This window comes from Solanum stenotomum, chromosome 1 (genome assembly GCF_019186545.1).
Source record: "Solanum stenotomum isolate F172 chromosome 1, ASM1918654v1, whole genome shotgun sequence".
Taxonomy (NCBI): Eukaryota; Viridiplantae; Streptophyta; class Magnoliopsida; order Solanales; family Solanaceae; genus Solanum; species Solanum stenotomum.
This window is the reverse complement of record NC_064282.1, coordinates 53,669,412-53,677,437: the sequence shown is the minus strand read 5'-3', so window position 1 is coordinate 53,677,437 and position 8,026 is coordinate 53,669,412. Positions and strand designations below refer to the sequence as shown.

Here is an 8,026-nt window from a genome sequence, read left to right as displayed (position 1 = left end):
CGTAGATTAGTTACTCCACTAATATTTGTAAATTGTAACTTCTAAGTTCTAAGTTGCAATTAGATTTTATTGAATAAATTTGAAGGCTTTATTAAGTCTTTTTTATATAACTATTGTCTTGCATTTTAATTTTAATATATTCATACATATTTACATATATACTAATTTGTTTGAAAATAGTTGAACATAATAAAAAGAGAACTAGCTATTACAAAATTTTATAATAAGGAACAAATGTTAAAAAATGGAACTTTAATACATCAACTAACACCTAGATTATTAAAAAAAAAGAGAAAAGAAGGAAAATTCAAAGTATTGCACATAACGTCCTTCTTTTTTGGGGCCTTTTCTTCATTTAAAAATCAAAATTTCAAGTTTAAATTACTTTAAAATATTTAAAAGACAAATTTGAACTTCTTAAATTTGTAATTTCAAAATTGAAAATTGAAAATTGAAAATTGAAAATTGAAGTTTGGAATTTGAAAGTTGAATTTGAAATTTGAAATTTGAAATTTGAAGTTTGAAATTTGAAGTTTGAAATTGAAATTTGAAGTTTGAAATTGAAATTTGAAAACTTAAGCATTATTTATTAGCTAAAAATGTTATTGAAAAAAAATCAAATAAACTAAAAATATTATTCAATAACATATAATTTCAATACAAATAAATAAGTATATAAAAAATAAAAAATCCCCCGTCCCGTCCCGTCCCGTCCCCCCAAAACCCGTCCCATCCCGTATATATAGTGGGACGGGATGGGATTTATTTTTGTCCCCCAATCCCGGTCCCCCACAAATCCCCCCAGAACCATCCCCCGTCCCGTCCCGTCCCCCTTCGTCCCGTCCCCCAGTCCCCGTCCCCGTCCCCTTGCCAGCCTTACTCTATATATAAGCCAACAAGAGTTGGACTAACACAACATATAGCACCAAAAGTAAAGTGAATTGTACTAATAGGGTTAATTTGGTAATTTGAGTCATGGTTTTCTAACTAATGTGTATATTCATCTGTGAAACACGTGTCCTAGCTACGTGATATATCCCTGTTCCTTTTCATCCATTCTCTGTCCCAAGAAAAAATGCTTTAAGAAAAAATGCTCTGCAAATGGAAGGATTTTGCAAGCCCTAATATGAAATTCTCAGTTAAACTGCATACCTTCCTAGGTATGCACTGCTTCTTCCCTTCCTTCTTTCTTCTCATTTTTGTTTTTCTTTTGATTTTAGATTCGTTTTGTCCATTTTTTCATTCGATGAGTTCCGACTTTTTATTTATTTATCAATTTTGGTGTTTAGGTTGTGGTAATGTTGCATGCACTGAATCCAAACTTGATTGGATGTTGTTGTTATGGTCGTTTACTCTTCTTCTTCTCCGTTGTCCCTATTTATAGCTTTGTATTTCAATTTTTGTGCTTTTGATTATTGAAATGTAGTGTTTCTTCCGCTTTTGTTCTTGATGTGGGTCAATGGGTGTTTTCTCAGTTTGTTAATTTTTCATAAATATGACTTTACAGGTACTTGGAGAAGAAAGGAAAGGAAATAAATTAAAAAGATGCCATGAAGGGAACATTGAGCATTATCAGGTACATCGAACTTTATTTTGATTTTTTTCTCGAAAACACTTTCAACTGGAAGGATTAGCTATTAGAGTTACCCTATTTTCACAACCCGTTCTCTTATGTGGAAAGTCCAGTATTTCTCCCTCTTTAGTTGATTTAATTTTCCAGTTGGATATGCAGTTGAATACTAACATATGTATATGTAGATAAACATAAACTATAATTTGCTTATATGACGAGGGAGACTTTCTTTGAACATGAAGAATTCTTTGTAAGATAAGTTATTTATTTTTCATAGAGTGCTAGTTTCGGTATATAAATAGCAAACAATCTCCATTTTTAACACATCTTATTCATTTATCTGAAAGCTATGGAAAAATGCAGATTTCAATCAATAGTTATCGCCTTCAGGGAATTACAAAATCGGCTCAGAGATTTGTTCCTATACCATTTGCCCCTGATGGTTTAACTGAAGAATTTTATGATCTGGATGCTTATAACACTGCTGAAAGTAAGTTCATTATGAAACTTCAAGTTCATCCAGAACGAATGAGCCAAGAAGATAGTCATGAATTTGATTTACCTATCAGGTACTATTATAAATTTCTATTTCTACTAAATTTTGAAAAACGTAATGAACATTTACGTGTTCAGTTTGAAATAAGCTATAAGATAGTCATGTTATGATTTATTTAGTTTATTACTTAATTGATGTAAATTGGTGCAACTTTTACTAGGAACAGACATAAGACATACAAAAATACATATTAATTAGGCGTCATTTCCATGATCACATTCATATTTATCGGCTGTGTTGACTCCTCAAAGTCAAAGTGAAATTCTTGAAGAAAGATTTCAAGGTCACAAGGAATGACTGGTACATAAACTCTTCCCTTTAAAATTTTTGATGATTGTTTTATTAAAGACATTGAAGCTTTCCTATAATTCTTGATCTTGATAAGTTGATTAATTGTTTTCTCTGTACACTTAAACTACACTTAAACTACAGGCAAAAATTGCGTACCTGTGCCAGCTTAGAAGATGAACACATGCTTCTGGTGTGCGAATTCATGCCGAGAGGAAGTTTGGAAAATCATCTATTCAGAAGTAAGTATAGTTCGTGTGAAACCATAACTGCATATTTGATACAAGAACGGATCCACAATATGATATGTAGATTCATGGGGACCCAATTGCTTTTTCTAAACCATGTATAAGAAATTTATTTTACTATGAACTTAGTTCATTATAGAAATCCATAAACTTGAGATCTTGAATCCATATCTAATTTGAGGACATTCACTAATATCATCCCTGTAATGTCATTGAATTAACCTTTGGTACATCTTGAACAGAGGAGTGCTTATTTCCAACCACTATCACAGAATCTCCGAATGAAGGTTACTCTCGAGGCAGCTAAAGGACTGACATATCTCCACAGCCCAGAAGCTAAAATTATATATCAGGATTTCAAATCATCTAACATTTTGCTTGTTGCTATATGTAAAACAACTTTAAAATTTAGTCTTCTACAAGTTTTAACAATATTTCTGTTGTCCTCTTATGATTTGTCCATACCATGAATTGACAGAGTTACAATGCAAAGTTGAGCCAATCAACAGAAAATGGGTACCTTCTGTTGTGCTGCTCCCGAGTATATGACCACTGGTAATATACAATTTCAATTTACTCCTAATTGTCCTTGTGCTTTACTTGAGCTGAGCGTCAATCGGAAGCCAAGTACAAAAGTAGTTAAAAGATAGAGATGGTGTCATTAGGCATAACTTGGCTGGTTCATTTCCATCTGTTTCTCTGTTCAAGGAGTATCAAAATAGAGCGATGGTAGTAAATTGATCAATTTTCACTGTACTATGTCATATTTCTAGCATTAGATAGTACGTTTATCAATAGTTTAGCCAAATTTTAGATATAAGTGTATCCAAATTGCTTAAAAGCTGCACAACTAGACTGTTTTGGCATGATAAATGATGTTGTTCGACCTGAAATTTAATATGAATTTGGTATATTACCCGTTGTTATGCGAGCTTAATTTTTTATTTTTTGATTCACATGTAAAAATTGACAGTCCGTAGTAGCCTCTGTCTCGATGTAGTTGTCAGTTGTAACTTTGCTTTCTGTTCTTTGAGCTACTTTACTACACTTGAAGAGAAAATTCAGTAGAAATGTGGCTTAGATACTTAAAGTCGGGGGAATTCAAAACTGAAGTAAGATGAATTCCTCATTAATGTGTTTTGATGGATTTTATGGTCAACTTGGTGGCTATGTTATATGAATTTTGTTGGACATCACTGAACTTAGCTGTTGACTGTTTTGTGCATACTTGATGAATTGTATCCACGTTACATGGACTCTTTCACTTTCAATGCAGCATCAGTGTTGAATTAGTTTGACAGCATGCGCAGTCTCCTCAACTTTTGTAAATGTAACTCTTTAGGACACTCTAATTATCGACCTGTGGCTTCTTTGATTTATCTGTCTCTTTATTAGGTAGATTTTTTGTTTCTGCATTGAAAAACTACATGTTGACCATTCATTTAGGTAGTGTAAATGATGTTTTAATAAAAGACTACTGCAAAAAATTCCTCCACCTTAAAGCGTAATCGAACTTGCATAGCACGACATTCATAGGTGATTCAGGTAAATACAGAGGAATAACACAAGCTGCTCAATTAGTTCTAATGGTAAATGTTGTTTTATTACATCCTCAAATAGAGGCCTCACAGAGAAACATTAAGTCAATAAGTGCACTAAAATGAATGTAGTGTGAATAGACTTCCTTCATCAATTAGTCTCGCTGAATATGTTAAATTATCACACAAATTTTCTTAAGTTCTTGATGAGGTCTATCTTAAGAGTTATCTCCTCTGTTTAATCTAGGGGTGGGCGTTTGGTTCTTTGGTTCGGTTTAATCAAATTTCGGTTCGGTTCTTCGGTATTTGGTTTTAGAAAAGCGTGTACCATATTTCAAACCAAACTAGATCGGTTCGGTTCGGTTTTTTCTTCTTCGGTTTGGTTTAGTTCGGTGTTTTTAAATCGGTTTTTCGGTGTCAACAAAAATAAAGAGAGAATATGATAAAGTAACAATTGTTATTCAATTCACACTTCAAACTTCAAAATAACAACTAACCATCTAACAATAGAAGGTAAGAGCATCAATTTGTTGTTCTCACTTCGAAGTAACAACATAAAATGATAAAATCATAAAGTAGAAAGTAGAAACACCAAGTTGCTGCTCAAACTTGAATTAAATTGAGTTTTGTTTAGTTTAGACTTTAGGTCTTTAGGGTTTACTATTTTGTTATTAAGATTTTTGCTATTTAAGTTTAGGATCTAAATATAAAAATTGAAATGGGCCAAGTAAAGTTAAAAATTAAGTAATATAATAAATACTTTTAAATTTATTTAATAAAACTTTGGTTCTTCGGTGCACCGTAGTTTCGGAAACCTTACACCGAACTCCGAACCGAAGTTCCGAAAAAAAAACCGACACCGAACCGAAACACCGAAGAACCGATACCGAAGAATCGAATTTTTTTGGTTCGGTTCGGTTTTTCGGTTTTTCGGTATTTATGCCCACCCCTAGTTTAATCCTTCCGTCTTTCATACTCGCAAATATCAATACTATGTGTCCTGAAAGAAATTGGGAGTGTAACACTACTTGGTTTGTATCTGTCATGTAACTAAACTCAATGGGTGAGGATTTAGGGGTAGCTGGTGTAGGATAGTCCAGGGACGGGATGGGGTTGGATGCAATGGCGAATTTGGAATTTTCACTAAGATTGTTTAGTAATTTCTTTTAAAAAAAATAGTGCTGGGCATTTAAAGGTAATTAAAAGACTTTTTGTGATTAAAGAAGATGTTGTTGATGTTTTGAATAGCAAAGCTCAAGTTATTTTTTACCCCACTTTTGTCAATGTTAGCAATCTGATTCTTCATTTTCTGGATTTTTAGTTGCAGATGAACTTAAGAATTTGATATTTACGGAAGTTTTAGTGAATTCTGATAATGATTTAGGCTTATTATGTAGAAATTCTACAAGGGATTATCCAAGTTTAAGATTTTATTTGTTTTGATAATTGTGGTGTTTGAGCTAGCTTGCATGGACCTCGACTAATTTTATGGGTAATAGGACCTTAGTAAAGGTTAGGTGTGTTTCATGGATTTTGGGCATAGGCTGGGGAGTACTTATGCATTTTCCCTATGAACTAATTAGGTAGAGTTTGAAGCTTTCCTTTATATTTTATTTAGGCCTAAGTCATTTGCGGCCCCTTAAAGTTGTCCGCATAATTCATTTAGACACCTCAACTAGGAGGAGTACCTATTGAACTCTTTTACCTTAAGAAATTTATATCTGTTAGACACAAAATGATAATTAGTTGAAAAACAAAACTGCTTGTAACTCAAACGCAAATATATACTGAAACAATGACACGTGACAGTTGAATTCAATTAAAAAAATATTCTATTTAAATATTCCAAAAAGAATTTTAAGAAAATAAAAATTAACTCTTTTAATTAACACCCCCACCATCCGTACGTCTTCTTCTTCGTCTTGAGACCGTTTCCCATTTCTGTCGACGTCGACACGCAAATAAATCATCTCCCCACTCTCTCATTCCCTTTCATCGGCAACACCTCCTACCATTGCCATCATTTTCTTTCGATTAATAAATATTTATCACAGTTACAAGAAATAATAACAATTTTTTTCTTGAAAAATAATTGATTCAGTTTTCTTACATCGGAATAAATAGAGTTTTGCTGGAATATTTGAAACCTGAAAAAAAATAAAAAAAATAGAAGAATAATTGGAGATGGTGAGAGAGAAAGTTGGAGGGGTGGGGTGGCATGAGAGGCAACTGGAAAGTACAGAGATGGTGGAGTGATGTTGGATGGAAATAGTTGAGGCATCATCCTGTGAAGAAGAAAACGTCCTGCTTTTTTTTATACTGTTAGTTAATTTTTTTTTTGGTTTCTTTATTAATTAATGTCAACGGTCAATAAAGCAAAAAAGTGTATTTTTTCAGGAAAAATAAAAAGGAAAATGTTATTTGGGTATAAAGTGAAGAACACTTTTTTTGCCACATCAGTATTTTGTGCTTAATAGATACACATTTTAAATTATTTAGGTGTTCAATATGTATTAGCCTTAGTTGAGTTGTCTAAGTGAATTATGCAGACAACTTTAAGGGGTTGCAAATGACTTAGGCCTTTTATTTATGAATTTTATAGAAGTAAGCCACATTGAATATGTTATGTATGTTCTAATCATCTTGGTTGTTTATATAGAAATGAGTTATATAGATTAAATTTTTTATTGAGATATAGTAAAAAATCAATTGATTCCTAATTAAGGGTCAATCACTTCTTCTTCGTTTGTCTACAGTTGAGTTGAACAGCAAGGGGTGATCAAATATTCACTTCTTCTTTGTTTGTATACAATTACTTTGAATGGTAAGCTAATCAAATCTTTGTTCCTCCTTCGTTTCTACAATCCTATTTCACATACTTCATATAACATGCCTTTGATGTAGATTTTTTTCTTTCCTTTGATTACTGAAAACGTTAATCCTATTTGTTGTGCGACATGTTTAATCAGTTCAAATAGATATGAAAAGAAGGGGTTTTCATTTATACACCCTTCATATAAAACACTTTATTATAAAGTATAAAGCTGCCAGTAGAATGAAAGGAACGGTGTATTTTATTGATTGTAACTAAGTATATATAAATTATGTACAACTTCTACAACAAAGAGATAAACTAAGAAAAAGGTAAGACTTATCTATAACATATATATACAAGGAGGAAGTTACAACAGAGTCCTAAAGAGAAGACACTACTAAATCTGATCCGTTATTACGCCCCCGCAAGTTGGTGGTGTCAACAACGCCCAACTTGGAAAATTGCTGAACAAAAGAAGCTTTGGGAGGAGGTTTTGTGAGTATGTCAGCCACTTGATCAGCTGAGTGAAGGTGGTGAACTTCAATATCCTTGTTCTGAACTTGTTCACGAACAAAGTGAAAATCAATGGCGACATGCTTCATCCTACTATGAAAGACTGGATTGGAACAAATGTAAATGGTGCTGATGTTGTCACAGAAAACCTGTGGAACTCCCTTAAGTGAAAGCCGAAGTTCATGAAGAAGATTTGTGATCCAGTTGGTTTCTGCAACAGCAGCAGCCACATCTCTATACTCAGCTTCTGTAGAGGACCGAGATACGGAGCGTTGTTTCTTGGAGGCCCAGGAAATTGGTGTGTTGCCCAGGAAAGTGATATAGCCTGAGGTAGAAGTGCGATCATTTGGATCACCAGCCCAATCTAAATCTGAATAAACAACCAAACGAGAATATGGAGCTTTGGCAATCTGTATGCCATATTGGCAGGTATGACGAAGATAACAGAGTAATCGCTTGACTGCTTTCCAGTGAGAGTGGCGTGGATTGTGCATA

General features: G+C 33.2%; 1 long non-coding RNA gene across 1 annotated transcript; it reads left to right on the top strand.

The window, feature by feature from the left end:
- Nucleotides 1-2,319: 2,319 nt before the first annotated feature.
- Nucleotides 2,320-3,390, top strand: LOC125847056 (uncharacterized). Its single transcript, XR_007444431.1, has 3 exons — nt 2,320-2,429; nt 2,562-2,659; nt 2,908-3,390. It is a non-coding gene; the product is annotated as an uncharacterized LOC125847056 (long non-coding RNA).
- Nucleotides 3,391-8,026: the final 4,636 nt, after the last annotated feature.